Source organism: Schistocerca cancellata, chromosome 10 (assembly GCF_023864275.1).
Source record: "Schistocerca cancellata isolate TAMUIC-IGC-003103 chromosome 10, iqSchCanc2.1, whole genome shotgun sequence".
Classification (NCBI taxonomy): Eukaryota; Metazoa; Arthropoda; class Insecta; order Orthoptera; family Acrididae; genus Schistocerca; species Schistocerca cancellata.
In genome coordinates, this window is record NC_064635.1 from 107,558,577 (window position 1) to 107,577,342 (window position 18,766).

General features: G+C 43.9%; 1 non-coding gene across 1 annotated transcript; it reads right to left on the minus strand.

The window, feature by feature from the left end:
- Window positions 1–5,641: 5,641 nt before the first annotated feature.
- Window positions 5,642–5,716, minus strand: Trnat-ugu (transfer RNA threonine (anticodon UGU)). Its single transcript has one exon. It is a non-coding gene; the product is annotated as a tRNA-Thr (tRNA).
- Window positions 5,717–18,766: the final 13,050 nt, after the last annotated feature.

The window sequence follows — 18,766 nt, forward strand, 5'->3', positions numbered from 1 at the left end:
ATCTGCTGGTTTTCCTCAAACATACCCGAGTTCTCTATGCCTCCTGCCGACTTGATCCCCCTCATCCCCTGGTTGCTCCTCTCCTCTCCAACCCCTGGCCACTGCCGCGCCTTCACCATTGTGCCAAGCTACCCTCCACCTGTAAACTTTTCATCTCCTTTCCCAAGGTGGCTTCTGTCAACTCCCAGATGGTGTCCTCCCTCCCCCTCCCTTTATCCCTTCTATCAACTCAAATCCTCACCTCCTCCTCCCTCCCTCTGTCCTTTCCCTGGGCTCCCTCTTCCCCCCTCCATCCTGTTTTTTCCCTCCTCCCCCCTCTTTTTGCCCTCATCTGTACAGATTCTCCCCCCCCCCCCAATATGTCTCTATATATATATATAGCAGTGTTTCTGTGAGTGCACAGTGTTGTGTATCCCCTTTTTCAGTGTTGTGAACAGCCACCATACTGTCGCTGTGTGTGTTTTTTAACTGTTGCAAACAGAAACCAGATTGTCACCGTGTTTTTTAATTGCGCCTGTCTATTTACTATGTGCTTTAGTTAGCATCACGGACCCTTTGTTTTTATATTTTCTTCGCAAACCTTTCGCCATATTTCAGGTTTTGACGCCTGCTCTTATTGTTATGATGTCTCCTACTTCTGTTTTTTAACTTTTCTGTAGGCTGCAGAGCTACGTATTGTGCTGCTGCCAGCCCACCCAAACCTCTGGGGGAAACGAAATCCAATAAAGAAAAGAAAAAACAAACAAACAAATAAACAAAAGCTAATGAAATATGTGAAGTGCAACACGCATTACACATGTTTCATACTAATAACAATGCCATATTAAGCGAAAATTTGAACTCAAGCTCGTCACCAGGTTTTAGTGTTAGAACAGAATAAATTCCAAAGTATAAGCAAACCCATGTGTAAGAATTTATTTACAAATGTGGTAAACGCACAAATATCTTCATGTTCAATTATTCCCTATATTTGCCCTTTACTCTCATTATTTATGCAGCCAAATGTCTGAGAAGATTTTGTTTCCTCTAGTTTGATTTATAACAATTATGGAACAAAATTCAACTGAAGAAGGTCTTAAGCCCAAGAGAATTATTCTTTACGAAAAATAAACTATGTGATCAAAAGCATCCGGTAACCCCCCGAAAACTTATTGTCAGGTTAGGTATATTGTGCTGCCTCCTACTGCCAGGTACTCCATATCAGTGACTTCAGTGGTTATTAGACATCGTGAGAGAGCAGAATGGGGTGCTCTGCGAAACTTACGGACTTCGAACGTTGTCGGGTAATTGGGCGTTAGTGCGGCTGCTCCCGGCGGAAGTTCGAGTCCTCCCTCGGGCATGGGTGTGTGTGTGTTCGTCCTTAGGATAATTTAGGTTAAGTAGTGTGTAAGCTTCGGGACTGATGACCTTAGCAGTTAAGCCCCATAAGATTTCATACACATTTGAACAATTGGGTGTTAATTGTGTCATAAGTCTATACGCGAGATTTACACACTCCTAAACGTCCCTAGGTCCAGGGTTTCCGATGTGATACTGACACACACCGGTAAATGCCAAACGACGCCTTGTTCAGTGTAAGGAGCGTAAACATTGGACGATTGAACAGTGGAAGTACGTTGTATGAAGTGACGAATCACGGTACACAATGTGGCGATCCGATGGTAGGATGTGGGTATGGCGAATGCTCGGTGAACGTCATCTGCCAGCTTTTGTAGCTCCTACAGTAAAATCGGAGGTGGTGACATAATGGTGTGTTCGTCTTTTTCATGGAGGGGGCTTCACCCATTGTTGTTTTACGCGGCACAATCGCAGCACAGGCCTACATTGATATTTTAAGCACCTTCTTGCTTCCCCCTGTTGAAGAGCAATTCGGGGATGGCGAATACATGTTTCAACACGATCGAGCACGTGTTCATAATGCACGGCCTGTGGCGTTGTGGTTACCTGAGCTGTCATATAGAACACCTTTGGAATGTTTTTAAACGCCGACTTATTGCGAGGTCTCACCGACAAACATCGATACCTCTCGTCAGTACAGCACTTCGTGAAGGATGGGCTGCCATTACCCAAGAAACCTTCCAGCACCTGATTGAACGTATGCCTGCGAGAGTGGATGCTGTCATCAAGGCTAAGTATGTGCCAACACCATGTTGAATTCCAGCATTACCAATGGAGGGCGCCACGAACTGTTAAGTCATTTTCAGCGTGGTGTCCGGATAGTTTTGATCACATAGTGTAAGTACAGCGTAGAAGACTGCCCAAGAAGATGCTAACTCTTTAAAGATTGGCACGGTTTATTTTTATTCAAAACAAGTAGGCCACAGATGCCTGCTAAGGAGGCCAAATTGGAGAACGTATGGCTGGGCCGAAAGGGACGGGTAGAAAATCATAAAAATCCTTGTAATGTGTCAGAGTATCGGTAAAAATGCCACAGCTTCGATCCCCGATATGTTAAAAAATTTTATGTATCGCTTATCACGTCTCTCGCTTCAGAGAATGTTTCTTAATGTTTAAACTGCTGAGTGCCACAGTAGTTCGGAATCCACGTCGAAGTGAAGGTAACTGGGTGGGTGAGTCAGTTTAAAAGTAGCCATAACACCTCCAGTGGGACCGTGCCTAGTAAAGGTACAAATAAAGCTTCGAGTTGTTGAGAGCTCAGTTACGACACATCTGCTACTAGTGTGGTGTGCAAGACGAATTTGTTTTAGCACCGAGAGGGGTTTGCCGCAGTCTGAGGCGCCTTTTCACGGTTCGCGAGGCACCTACCGTCAGAGGTTCAAGCCCTCCCTCAGGCGTGGGCGTGTGTGTTGCCCTTGGGTTAAGTTAGTTTAAGTTATATTAAGTAATGTGTAAGCCTAGGGACCGATGACCTCAGCGGTTTGGTCCCATAGTACCTTGTTACAAATTTCCAAAAAATTTGTTTTAGCACCCCTTCCGTGCCATCTCTAAAACCTTGACATGGAATAACAAATGGCCTTTCGTATTACACTGAGGTGACAAATGTCATGGGATAGTGATATGCACATATATAGATCGTGATAGTATCGCATACAGAAGGTATAAAAGGGCAGTGCATTGGTGGAGCCGGCATTTGTTGGATTGGGGTTGTTTGGGGGAAGCGACCAAACAGCGAGGTCATCGGTCTCATCGGATTAGGGAAGGATGGGGAAGGAGTCGGCAGTGCCCTTTCAAAGGAACCATCCCAGCATTTGCCTCGAGCGATTTAGGGAAATCACGGAAAACCTAAATCAGGATGGACGGACGCGGGATTGAACCATCGTCCTCCCGAATGCGACGTCATTTGTACTCAGGCAATTTATGTGAAAAGTTTTCGGACGTGATTATGGTCGCACAATGGAAATTAACAGACTTTGAACGCAGAATAGCAGTTGGAGCTAGGCGCATGAGATTTTACATTTCGGAAATCGTTGGGCAATTCAGTATTCCGAGACCCAATGTGTCAAGAGCATTCCCAGAGCACCAAATTTCAGGCATTACCTCTCACCACAGACAGCGCTGTAGCCTTCACTTAACGACCGAGAGCCGCAGCGTTTGTGTTGAGGTGTCAGTGTTGACAGACAAGCAGAAATCAATGTGGGACGTTCAACGAAAGTGTACGTTAGGACAGTGCGGCGGGAGTTAGCTTTAATGGGCTATGGCAGCACCTCATCGCCTGCAGCGCCTCTCCTGGGCTCGTGACCATATCGTTGGCCTCTAGATGACTGGGTAACTGTGGCCTAGTCAGATGAGTCTCAATTTCAGCTGGTAAGTGCTGATGGTTGGTCTGAGTGTGGCACAGACCCCACGAAGCCATGTACCTGAGTTGTTAACAAGGCACTGTGCATGCTCATGATGGGTCCATAATGGCCGGTCGCTGTAGCCGAGCGGTTCTAGGCGCTTCAGTCCGGAACCACGTAGCTGCAACGGTCGCAGCTTCGAATCCTGCCTCGGGCATGGATGTGTGTGATGACCTTAGGTTAGTTGGGGTTAACTACTTCTAAGTCTAGGGGACTGATGACCTCGTATATTAAGTCCCATAGCGTTTAGAGCCATTGGAACCATTTGGTCCATAAGGGTGTAGGCTGTATTTACATGGAACAGACTGATTCTGTGGTCGAAATGAAGCGATAGTTGTCTGGAGTTGTTCAGGTACTTCGAGACCACCTGCAGCCATTCAAGGTCATTATTATATATGGATGACAATGCACCGTGTCACCAGGCCTCATTGGTTTCAGCATTCTAGACAATTCGAGAGAATGATTTGGCCAAGTATGATTTGGCTACCCATCCACCCATACCACCCGACGCGAATCCTGTCGAACACTTATGAGGCATAACCTAGATGTCAGCTGGTGCACAAAATCGTGCACCGGCTACACTTTCGCAAGTACTGACGACTATTTATTTATTTTTTTAATTCATTTATTGTTCCGTGGGACCACATTAAGGAGAAGTCTCCATGGTCATGGAACGAGTCAATACATGAAATTATAACACGATTGTAGAAACAGATAAAATGAAATATAAGAAACATATTCAGGCGACACGTCATTAGTTTAAATAAAGAAATCAAGAATATAACACTGGAATTTTCTTAATTTTTTAGCTCTTCCAGGAGCTCTTCGACAGAATAGAAGGAGTGAGCCATGAGGAAACTCTTAGACTTAAAAGAGTTTGGGCTACTGCTAAGATTTTTGATTTCTTGTGGTAGCTTATTGAAAATGGATGCAGCAGAATATTGCACTCCTTTCTGCACAAGAGTCAAGGAAGTGCATTCCACATGCAGATTTGATTTCTGCCTAGTATTAACTGAGTGAAAGCTGCTAACTCTTGGGAATAAGCTAATATTGCTAACAGCAAACGACATTAAAGAAAATATATACTGTGAGGGCAATGTCAGAATTCCCAGACTATTGAATAGGGGTCGACAAGAGGTTCTCGAACTTACACCACACATAGCTCGAACAGCCCGTTTTTGAGCCAAAAATACCCTTTTTGAATCAGAAGAATTACCCCAAAAAATAATACCATATGACATAAGCGTATGAAAATATGCGAAGTAGACTACTTTTCGTGTTGAAATGTCACTTATTTCAGATACTGTTCTAATGGTAAATAAAGCGGCATTTAGTTTCTGAATAAGATCCTGAACATGGGCTTTCCACAACAGCTTACTATAGAGGCAGCATGGCTCAATATTTCTGCAGGTTACTCCAACGACTTGGTGAGTCCATACAAATTCGAGATGCGGCACTCCGCCGGGCACAAAGAGGTCCGACACGATATTAGGTGGAATCCCATGACCTCCGTCACCCCAGTGTATGTAACCGAAGGGAACACAACATGGCTGTTAATTTGTAACTACATATTTAAAAGTTTTTGAATCTATATTTGTCTTTTAAATTGCCCTTTTTAATATTGTTATTACGATCAAGGCAATTTTAATTAAAACTCGACTTCACGTGACACTTCCAAGAAAGATATACTTATATTGATATGGTGTCTGTTCTTTCGGACATGTCCGAAAGAACAGACACCATTGATGACCTGCAGCCGTCTACAACGAAATTATAATTATATGTTAATACCTTAAGCTGCTGACGGGCGTTGATACATATCAATGGGGACAGGTGAAAATGTGTGTCCCGACCGGGACTCGAACCCGGGATGTCCTGCTTACATGGCAGACACTCTATCCATCTGAGCCATCGAGGGCACAGACGATAGTGCGACAGCAAGGACTATTTCGCGCAAGCCTCCAGCGAGACCCACATTCTCACCTTATATGTCCATACACTACATTCGTAGTGTCCCCACCCAACACACTCATTACTCATGGAAGACATTCTTACCAAGTCCCGTAAGAGTTCGGGTAATATGTGTGCATTCGGACAGAAAAAGAAGGTCATGGCTGGTATTGCCAGAACTATATAATTATATGGATATGGAGTCTGCTCTTTCGGACATACACAACTGACCATTAAAATTGCTACACCAAGAAGAAATGCAGATGGTAAACGGGTATTCATGGGACAAATATATTATACTAGAACTGACATGTGATTACATTTTCACGCAATTTGGGTGCATAGATCCTGAGAAATCAGTACCCAGAACAACCACCTCTGACCGTAACGGCCTCGATATGCCTGGGCATTGAGTCAAACAGAGCTTGCATGGCGTGTACAGGTACAGCTGCCCATGCAGCTTCAACACGATACCACAGTTCATCAAGAGTAGTGACTGGCGTATTGTGACGAGCCAGCTGCTGGGCCACGCCGGCCGATGTGGTCGAGCGGCTCTAGGCGCTTCAGTCTTGAACCGCGCGACCATTACGGTCGCAGGTTCGAATCCTGCCTCAGGCATGGATGTGTGTGATGTCCTTAGATTAGTAAGGTTTAAGTACTTCTAGGGGACAGATGACCTCAGATGTTAAGTCCCATAGTGCTCAGACCAATTTGAACCATTTTGCTTGGCCACCATTAACCAGACGTTTTCAATTGGTGAGTGTTCTGGAGAATGTGCTGGTCAGGACAGCAGTCGAACATTTTGTGTATCCAGAAATGCCGTACAGGACCTGCGAAATGCGGCCGTGCATTATTCTGCTGAAATGTAGGGTATCGCAAGGATCGAATGAATGGTAGGGCCATGGGTCGTAGCTCATCTGAAATGTAACGTCCACTGTTCAGTTCAAAGTGCCGTCAATGCCAATAAGAGGTGACCGAGACGTGTAACCAATGGCACCCGATACCATCACGCCGGGTGGTACGCCAGTATGGCGTTGACGAATACACGCTTCCAATGTGCGTTTACCACGATGTCGCCAAACACGGATGCGAACATCATGATGATGTAAACAGAACTTGGATTCATCCGAAAAAATGACGTTTTGCCATTCATGCACCCAGGTTCGTCGTTAAGTACACCATCGCAGGCGCTCCTGTCTGTGATGCAGCGTCAAGAGTAACCGCAGCCATGGTCTCCGAGCTGATAGTCCATGCTGCTGCAAACGTCGTCGAACTGTACGTGCAGATGGTTGTTGTATTGCAAAGGTCCCCATCTGTTGACTCAGGGATCGAGACGCGGCTGCACGAACCGTTACAGCCATGCGGATAAGATACCTGTCATCTCGACTGCTAGTGATACGAGGCCGTTGGGATCCAGCACGGTATTCCGTATTACCCTCCTGAACCCACCGATTCCATATTCTGCTAGCAGTCATTGGATCTCGACTAACGCGAGTAGCAATGTCGCGATACAATAAACCGCATTCGCGGTAGGCTACAATCCAACCTTTATCAAAGTCGGAAACGTGATGGTACGCATTTCTCCTCCTTTCACGAGGCATCACAACAACGTTTCACCAAGCAACGCCGGTCAACTGTGTATGAGAAATCGGTTGGAAACTTTCCTCATGTCAGCACGTTGTAGGTGTCGCCACCGGCGCCAACCTTGTGTGAATGCTCTGAAAAGCTAATCATTTGCATATCACAGCATCTTCTCCCTGTCGTTTAAATTTCGCTTCTGTAGCACCTCAACTTCATGGTGTAGCAATGTTAATGGCGACTAGTGTAGAAGACTGTACTACGTATACGTACAAGCACAAATTTTGTGACAGCTTAATATTTCACGTAATTGTTCTGGGGCTAAAGTTTAATGACTGATGCTACAGCAAACGATCTAAAAAGATGTAAGATATCGACTAAGTCTTGTTTGTCTGTAATGAATACACAACGTAATTCAAGTAAATTTATAAAACTGTAAACTATCAACTTGCTAGATGAGGCTTTTAGTTTTCGGGGTCCTGTTTGTTTACAGAGTAATATAAAACGATTTGGGTGTCATTATGTATTTTACTAATATTGAGGTACGTTAAAAAAAGAGTACAGAGAAACATATACTTTTGTTTCAAGAATTTTCCACCGCACTATTGAGGCACCTGCTACGACCCAAACTAGTGGACAGCCGTCTCGAGAATTCCTTGTGCTGGTGTTGTGTACCAGTTCCGAAATTTCTGCTTCACGGCCTTGCCCGAGATGAATAGTTTGTCTCTCAAAGCCTTCTCTAGCTCACCAATAATGTCATAATCGCAGGGAGATGGGATGGTATTGTATGGGGGCTGGGGGAAATGGGGGGGATTGGGCAATTTACTGAGGACCTCCTATTTGAATGTCTGCGAGATATCACTGACTGAGTTTGCGGTATGCAGCCTTGCATTGTCATGGAGCAGAATAAACCCGCTTTTGAGGCACCCTGGTAGTTTCGATATGATCGATTTCTGACTGTTGTAGAGTTTTACATTACTGTGCATTCACCCTTGTCCCACGCTACAGAAAGTCGATAGAAAGGGGGCCATCCTGACCAAAGAAAAAGGTGAACGTAACCTTTACCACACTTTTGTGCCATTTCTTGGCTATTTTTGGGTGATGGCGACCCTTCATGCTTCCACTGCAGGCTTCGAGTTTTGAGTCGGGTTGAAGTGATAACTCCATGTCTCGTCTCCAGTGACAACTCGAGGCAGGAAGTCATTCTCTTTCTTGACGAAGCCCTGCTGATGTTCAAGATAAAGTCCAATTAGGCATGCTTAGAGTGCTGGTTGAATACTGTGAGGCAGCCATTGTGCGCAGACTTAGTGCAATTACAGTTCATCTTACACCCTCCGACTCTTTCATTTGCGAATGCAGCTTATAAAATTATAGAATGTATATTATGTAATGCATTATAAAGGATCAGTATGGGAAAATATTAACAAACAAAAGTGACATACAAAAAAGATGGAAGACATACTTTTCACAACTTCTCAACTGCAATGAGCCACACTCTTACTTTAAATTGGAAGAACCTGATACAATTGATGCAGCTGATACAGTTACTACCCCATCACTAAATGAAATACAGCAAGCAATAAAGAAATTAAAGAATAACAAGGCTTGTGGCGAGGGCAAGATATACGCTGAGTTATTAAAAAATGGAGGGTCACAACTGGATTTAGAAATACAGGCGTTAACAGAAACAGTTTGGGAGACAGAATACATTCCTGCAGACTGGAAAACTGCAATTGTGTGCCCCATATTTAAAAAGAATGATCCACTTGTTTGTGATAACTACAGAGGAATTGCCTTACTGGATGTCACCTACTAAATATTATCGAGCTGCCTATTAAACAGGCTGATACCAATAACAGAAGAACTGATTGGGGACTACCAGTGCGGTTTTCGCAGAAACAGATCCACATTAAATCACTTATTCACCCTAAGACAAGTAACTGAGAAGGCGTGGGATTCAATGTAGATGTCCACATATTATTCGTAGATTTTAAAAAGGCCTATGATAGCATACACCGACAGACACTCATAAATATAAGGACGGAATTTAAAATACCTTCAAAATTAATCAGATTAGTTAAAATGTTTGGATGAAACTTTATGTCGCATAAAGAGACCGGTAGGAGAAACTGAAGATTTTAAGGTGCACACTTTACTGAGACAAGTGGATGCCATTTCACCTGTTTTATTTAACCTTGTCCTAGAGAAGATCGATAGAGAATTTTCTAAAACCAGTCCACAAGGGATGCAGCTACAGGACGTGAACATTACAAGATCTGCCTATGCGGATGATGTAGCACTAATAAGTAGTTCCAAAAGAGAATTAATCAGAATGATGCAAAATTACTACTTAATTTCTGAGAAAACAGGATTACATGTTAATGAAGAAAAGACAGAATACCTGCCGATAAGTAAGAAAACCAGAAAGTATGCACATCTGACTGTAGAGGGATTCAATTTCAAGACTGTTGACCACTTAAAGTACCTAGGAAGTTTTTTTACTAATATAAACAGAACAGATATAGAAATAGATGCCCGTTTATCTAAAGCAAACAAGACACTTTTTAGTTTTATCAAAATTCTAAGAAAAAGATCACTTAGCAGTAACTTCAAAATCCGCTTATATCAATCGAGCATTATACCTGTGATGTTATATGGACGTGGAACATTAATATTTAGAAAGAAAGATGAAGAAAAACTGTTATATTCGAAAGAAAAATACTAAGGAAAATTTTTGTACCTGTATACGACGAAAATAACATGTTGTTGTTATTGTGGTCTTCAGTCCTGAGACTGGTTTGATGCAGCTCTCCACGCTACTCTATCCTGTGCAAACTTGTTCATCTCGTAGTACCTATTGTAACCTACATCCTTCTGAATCTGCTTAGTGTATTCATCTCTTGGTCTCCCTATACGATTTTTACCCTCCACGCTGCCGTCCAGTACTAAATTTGTGATCCCTTGATGCCTCAGAACATGTCCTACCAACCGATCCCTTCTTCTAGTCAAGATGTGCCACAAACTCCTCTTCTCCCCAATCCTATTCAGTGCCTCCTCATTAGTTATGTGATCTACCCATCTAATCTTCAGCATTCTTCTGTAGCACCACATTTCGAAAGCTTCTATTCTCTTCTTGTCCAAACTAGTTATCGTCCATGTTTCACTACCATACATGGCTACACTCCATACATATACTTTCAGAAACGACTTCCTGACACTTAAATCTATCCCCGATGTTAACAAATTTCTCTTCTGCAGAAACGCTTTCCTTGCCATTGCCAGTCTACATTTTATATCCTCTCTACTTCGACCATCATCAGTTATTTTGCTCCCCAAATAGCAAAACTCCTTTACTGCTTTAAGTGTCTCATTTCCTAATCTAATTGCCTCAGCGTCACCCGACGTAATTCGACTACATTCCATTATCCTCGTTTTGCTTGATGTTCATCTTATATCCTCCTTTTAAGACACTGTCCATTCCGTTCAACTGCTCTTCCAAGTCCTTTGCTGTCTCTGACGGAATTACAATGTCATCGGCGAACCTCAAAGTTTTTATTTCTTCTCCATGGATTTTAATACCTACTCCGAATTTTTCTTTTGTTTCCTTTACTGCTCGCTCAATATACAGATTGAATAACATCGGGGAGAGGCTACAACCCTGTCTCACTGCCTTCCCAACCACTGCTTCCCTTTCATGTCCCTCGACTCTTATAACTGCCATCTGGTTTCTGTACAAATTGTAACTAGCCTTTCGCTCCCTGTATTTTACTCCTGCCACCTTCAGAATTTGAAAGACAGTATTCCAGTCAACATTGTCAAAGGCTTTCTCTATGTCTAAAAATGCTAGAAACGTAGGTTTGCCTTTTCTTAATCTAGCTTCTAATATAAGTCGTAGGGTCAGTATTGCCTCACGTGTTCCAATATTTCTACGGAATCCTAACTGATCTTCCCCAAGGTCGGCTTCTACCAGTTTTTGCATTCGTCTGCAAAGAACTCGTGTTAGTATTTTGCAGCCGTGACTTATTAAACTGATAGTTCGGTAATTTTCACATCTGCCAACGCCTGCTTTCTTTGGGATTGGAATTATTATCTTCTTCTTGAAGTCTGGGGGAATTTCGCCTGTCTCGTACATTTTGCTCACCAGATGGTAGAGTTTAATCAGGACTGGCTCTCCCAAGGCTGTCAGTAGTTCTAATGGAATGTTGTCTACTCCCAGGGCCTTGTTTCGACTCAGGTCTTTCAGTGCTCTGTCAAACTCTTCACGCACTATCATTTCTCCCATTTCATCTTCATCTACATCCTCCTCCATTTCCATAACATTGTCCTCAAGTACATCGCCCTTGTATAGACCCTCTATACAGGGTGTTACAAAAAGGTACGGCCAAACTTTCAGGAAACATGCCTCACACACAAAGAAAGAAAATATGTTGTGTGGACATGTGTCCGGAAACGCTTACTTTCCATGTTAGAGCTCATTTTATTACTTATCTTCAAATCACATGAATCATGGAATGGAAACACACAGCAACATAACGTACCAGCGTGACTTCAAACACTTTGTTACAGGAAATGTTCAAAATGTCCTCCGTTAGCGAGGATACATGCATCGACCCTCCGTCGCATGGAATCCCTGATGCGCTGATGCAGCCCTGGAGAATGGCGTATTGTATCACAGCCGTCCACAGTACGAGCACGAAGAGTCTCTACATTTGGTACGGGGTTTGCGTAGACAAGAGCTTTAAAATGCCCCGATAAATGAAAGTCAAGAGGGTTGAGGTCAGGAGAGCGTGGAGGCCATGGAATTGGTCCGCCTCTACCAATCCATCGGTCACCGAATCTGTTGTTGAGAAGCGTACGAACACTTCGACTGAAATGTGCAGGAGCTCCATCGTGCATGAACCACAAAATGGCTCTGAGCACTATGGGACTTAACGTCTGTGGTCATCAGTCACCTAGAACTTAGAACTACTTAAACCTAACTAACCTAAGGACATCACACACATCCATGCCCGGGACAGGATTCGAACCTGCGACCATAACAGCCGCGCGCTTCCGGACTGCGCGCCTAGAACCGCTAGACCACCGCGGCCGGCCATGAACCACATGTTGTGTCGTACTTGTAAAGGCACATACACTCCTGGAAATTGAAATAAGAACACCGTGAATTCATTGTCCCAGGAAGGGGAAACTTTATTGACACATTCCTGGGGTCAGATACATCACATGATCACACTGACAGAACCACAGGCACATAGACACAGGCAACAGAGCATGCACAATGTCGGCACTAGTACAGTGTATATCCACCTTTCGCAGCAATGCAGGCTGCTATTCTCCCATGGAGACGAACGTAGAGATGCTGGATGTAGTCCTGTGGAACGGCTTGCCATGCCATTTCCACCTGGCGCCTCAGTTGGACCAGCGTTCGTGCTGGACGTGCAGACCGCGTGAGACGACGCTTCATCCAGTCCCAAACATGCTCAATGGGGGACAGATCCGGAGATCTTGCTGGCCAGGGTAGTTGCCTTACACCTTCTAGAGCACGTTGAGTGGCACGGGATACATGCGGACGTGCATTGTCCTGTTGGAACAGCAAGTTCCCTTGCCGGTCTAGGAATGGTAGAACGATGGGTTCGATGACGGTTTGGATGTACCGTGCACTATTCAGTGTCCCCTCGACGATCACCAGTGGTGTACGGCCAGTGTAGGAGATCGCTCCCCACACCATGATGCCGGGTGTTGACCCTGTGTGCCTCGGTCGTATGCAGTCCTGATTGTGGCGCTCACCTGCACGGCGCCAAACACGCATACGACCATCATTGGCACCAAGGCAGAAGCGACTCTCATCGCTGAAGACGACACGTCTCCATTCGTCCCTCCATTCACGCCTGTCGCGACACCACTGGAGGCGGGCTGCACGATGTTGGGGCGTGAGCGGAAGACGGCCTAACGGTGTGCGGGACCGTAGCCCAGCTTCATGGAGACGGTTGCGAATGGTCCTCGCCGATACCCCAGGAGCAACAGTGTCCCTAATTTGCTGGGAAGTGGCGGTGCGGTCCCCTACGGCACTGCGTAGGATCCTACGGTCTTGGCGTGCATCCGTGCGTCGCTGCGGTCCGGTCCCAGGTCGACGGGCACGTGTACCTTCCGCCGACCACTGGCGACAACATCGATGTACTGTGGAGACCTCACGCCCCACGTGTTGAGCAATTCGGCGGTACGTCCACCCGGCCTCCCGCATGCCCACTATACGCCCTGGCTCAAAGTCCGTCAACTGCACATACGGTTCACGTCCACGCTGTCGCGGCATGCTACCAGTGTTAAAGACTGCGATGGAGCTCCGTATGCCACGGAAACTGGCTGACACTGACGGTGGCGGTGCACAAATGCTGCGCAGCTAGCGCCATTCGACGGCCAACACCGCGGTTCCTGGTGTGTCCGCTGTGCCGTGCGTGTGATCATTGCTTGTACAGCCCTCTCGCAGTGTCCGGAGCAAGTATGGTGGGTCTGACACACCGGTGTCAATGTGTTCTTTTTTCCATTTCCAGGAGTGTATTCTAGCAGCAGAGGTAGAGTATCCCGTATGAAATCATGATAACTTGCTCCATTGAGCGTAGGTGGACGAAACTAAAATGAGCTCTAACATGGAAATTAAGCGTTTCTGGACACATGTCCACATAACGTCTTTTCTTTATTTGTGTGTGAGGAATGTTTCCTGAAAGTTTGGCCGTACCTTTTTGTAACACCCTGTATACTCTTTCCACCTTTCTGCTTTCCCTTCTTTGCTTAGAACTGGGTTTCCATCTGAGCTCTTGATATTCATACAAGTCGTTCTCTTTTCTCCAAAGGTCCCTTTAATTTTCCTGTAGGCAGTAACTATCTTACCTCTAGTGAGATAAGCCTCTATATCCTTACATTTGTCCTCTAGCCATTCCTGCTTAGCCATTTTGCACTTCCAGTCGATCTCATTTTTGAGATGTTTGTATTCCTTTTTGCCTGCTTCATTTACTGCATTTTTATATTTTCTCCTTTCGTCAATTAAATTTAATATTTCTTCTCTCACCCAAGGATTTCTATTAGCCCTCGTCTTTTTACCTACTTGATCCTCTGCTCCCTTCACTAATTCATCCCTCAAAGCTACCCATTCTTCTTCTACTGTATTTCATTCCCCCGTTCTTGTCAGTTGTTCCCTTATGTTCTCCCTGAAACTCTGTGCAACCTCTGATTTAGTCAGTTTATCCAGGTCCCATCTCCTTAAATTCCCACCTTTTTGCAGTTTCTTAAGGATTAATCTACAGTTCATAACCAATAGATTGTGGTCAGAGTCCACATCTGCCCCTGGAAATATCTTACAATTTAAAACCTGGTTCCTAAATCTCTGTCTTACCATTATATAATCTATCTGATACCTTTTAGTATCTCCATGGTTCTTCCATGTATACAACCTTCTTTGATGATTCTTGAACCAAGTGTTAGCTATGATTAAGTTATGCTCTGCGCAAAATTCTACCAGGCGGCTTCCGCTTTCATTTCTTACCGCCAATCCATATTCACCTACTATGTTTCCTTCTCTCCCTTTTCCTACTACCGAATTCCAGTCACCCATGACTATTAAATTTTCGTCTCCCTTCACTATCTGAATAATTTCTTTTATTTCATCATACATTTCTTCAATTTCTTCGTCATATGCAGAGCTAGTTGGCATATAAACTTGTACTACTGTCGTAAGCATGGGCTTCGTGTCTATCTTGGCCACATCAATGCGTTCGCTGTGCTGTTTCTAGTAGCTTACCCGCATTCCTATTGTTTTATTCATTATTAAACCTACTCCTGCATTACCGCTGTTTGATTCTGTATTTATAACCCTGTATTCACCTGACCAAAAGTCTTGTTCCTCTTGCCACCGAACTTCACTAATTCCCACTATATCCAACTTTAACCTATCCATTTCCCTTTTTAAATTTTCTAACCTACCTGCCCGATTAATGGATCTGACATTCCACGCTCCGATCCGTAGAACGCCAGTTTTCTTTCTCCTGATAACGACGTCCTCTTGAGTAGTCCCCGCCCAGAGATCCGAATGGGGGACTATTTTACCTCCGGAATATTTTACTCAAGAGGACGCCATCATCATTTATCCATACAGTAAAGCGGCATGCCCTCGGGAAAAATTACGGCCGTAGTTTCCCCTTGCTTTCAGCCGTTCGCAGTACCAGCACAGTAAGGCCGTTTTGGTTAGTGTTACAAGGCCAGATCAGTCAATCATCCAGACTGTTGCCCCTACAACTACTCAAAAGGCTGCTGCCCCTCTTCAGGAACCACACGTTTGTCTTGCCTCTCAACAGATACCCCTCCGTTGTGGTTGCACCTACGGTACGGCTATCTGTATCGCTGAGGCACGCAAGCCTCCCCACAAACGGCAAGGTCTATGGTTCATGGAGGGGGGAGGGGGGGAAATAAGAAATGAAGAATTAAGAGGGCTGTATAAACACACGTAACATCGTCGAAGTGCTCAAGAGAAGTTTGAATTGGGCAGGCCATATAGCAAGAATTACAGAGAATAGACTACCTAGAATGGCACCCAGCAGAACAATAGATGGAACGAGAGGGAAAGGGAGACCCAGAATCAGATGGCGGGATAACATTCCGGAGGACACAACTAGGATGAACAGCAACAACAACTGGACAAACAGCGCATTGGACAGGCAGAAGTGGAAGAGGCTCATAGAGCAGGCGTATGGCCGATAAGGCCCTTGCCACATGTAAAGTAAAGTAAAGTAAAGTAATATTACGTAATGAGCGACAAAAAATTTTCCGTTCGAAGGCTTCTCTAACATATTGCCTGCATGTCGAAGCTTATATAACCGCTTCGGAGTCTTACTGTGTTGCATACACGCTGCAGTAACGCCCTGATACAGAAACTTTTTAATCGCGTCTTATATTACTGAAAACTGCAGTAAAATAATGCGTCTCGTTACTTAACAAATAGTTGGAAGCCTATGTACATACACTGAAGCGCCAAAGAAACGACTGTGCAGACAGACATTCCATTGCCATGAAAGCGGAAACGAATACTGTTACATTTTATCGTGCAACAGGAGAGGTAAATAAATCCGTAGAATAAATCGGCAACTTTTTTCTTGTATAGTAAGCCGCTGGGATTTATATATAGGGCGCAGTGAAGCTGATTGCGAATTCAGTAAGCTTATCAACCTACATTTTTGAAATTTTCATAATCTCTGCATTCCTAACCGGAAAAAAATTCATAATACTTCGCGCAGTAGATCGATTCCGAGTGCTGTTTGCCAGAAATGACTTTTTTTTACATCTTTTATAACGATATGCTGGTGGCGTACGGGAACGAGAGGAATTTCGCCCTGATATTGGTGAAATATTGCAATTCCCTTACGATCTTGTTTATGACTTTCGTGACCCAAGAAGTGTCTTAACTTCCGAATTTAATGAGTATTAAATGCTTTGTACTATAAGGTTGTCCGCATTAGAGGAAAAAAAAATAGGTGAGGAAAGCCTTGCCTGAAACGTTCAACGACTTTGGGAGACATTGCTACCAACATGACAGAGAAAGTGTTTTGGTCACATTTTAAATCCGTAAAAAAGACCAATTACAGTCATATGTACACACGAAAATTGATAATATCAACATAGAAACGTAGGAAGACTGTGATTTGGCACAAGTACTAAACAATTTTTTTCCAAAATTATTTCTCAACGGAAGATCGTAATGCTGTTCCTCTTTCGATCGTCACCTAGATGGCACATACCTAAATAATTACCATGGTGACCAGTTGTAGAATATCTCCTATTAATCTTATTTGTACCTATCCGTGTCTGTCCAACTTACATGACTGCCCTTTTTAGAGATATCAACTCGAACTCAAGTACTTGCTGCGGTGTTAATTATCACTGCATCTATAATTATTTTTTAATTTGTCCATCTCAAAGTAGCACTTACGCCGTACATTGTCAATTATGTCTTAGATTTATTCCAGTCTCTACCTCCCTATACAGATTCTACCCTCTACAGCTCCTCTGGTAACATGGAAGTTATTCCTGATGTCTTTATACAAGTCGTATCGTCTTGTCCTTTCTTCTTGTCAGTATCTTCCGTGTATTTCTCTCTTCGCCAATCCTGTGCAGAACTACTTCATTCCTTATCTTCTTCACCTAATTTTCAGTATCCTTCTGTAGCAGCACATCTGAAACGCTTAGATTGTGTTCTTTTCCGGTTTTTCCGCAGACAATGACTCTTGACCGATTTATTTAAGATTTTTACATGATGCTCTGATAATCATTCGAACGAACAGAGGCTACATATTTATTAAGGTATGTAATATGTAGCTACATATTTAATAGTAACTGAATTGACCGACACTACGGTCGCAGGTTCGAATCCTGCCTCGGGTATGGATGTGTGTGATGTCCTTAGGTTAGTTAGGTTTAAGTAGTTTTAGATTCTAGGGGACTGAAGACCTCAGATGTTAAGTCCCATAGTGGTCAGAGCCATTTTTTTCAATTGACCGATTTACTTTATATTTTTCTGAAATTGTAGTTGATTCATTGTCTGTATATATACACGACATCTAACGATTTCCATCTCATTCGGATGATTCCCTCGTGTTTCGTCGTTCTTTATCGTACAGCGTATTTTGCTGCTTCTAATGCTAAAATTGTTCTGCAAGATACCTCACGTGGAAAGTGGTTACCAATGAACTTAATTTCTATTAACAAGTTGCTTCATTGCACGGATCGCTAAATGCATTTGAGCACAGGCTGACTGTTGTTTACGATTAGTGGCATGAGTACTGCAGCAATAAACACAGGCTTTGTGCTGCAGCAGTCGTAATAGGAACAATAGAGATCCCGGCAATAGCACTTCGAATACGTACCGTACCTGTGGAGTAGCCTCTATCGTAGCACATGTGAATAAAGGGATACGGCCCTCTAGCTTTAGGGTATTGTAATCAGACCGTGAGCAGAGAAACAATGCAAGGTATTATGTGAGTGGTTATCACAATTGCGGCGCTTTACTGCAAGCAGTTCTATACGATTACGACGCGCAGAGACTACCCCGCAATCTCTGGACTACTGGTCGAATGTACAGAGGGGATTTGGAATAAACAGTAAACGTACCATACAGAAAATCACTCTTTTTATAGGTAACAAAACATACTTACTAAGGTGATAAACGCAGACAAAATTAAATTCAAATTTGATTTTTCATAAATTCCATCTCAGACTTCAATGCACTTGGTAATTCTGTTGTCAACACGACGTGTTCTGGGGTATTCTTAGATTTCTTTTATAGGGACGGTACTACTCATAATCTGAAGGGTCACCTCGTTCCCGATGTTTTTGCTTTCTTTGTTGACTCCGCCTTTCAGGCTTGCCCTAATGCAAAACCGTAAAGAGACAAGGCCCAG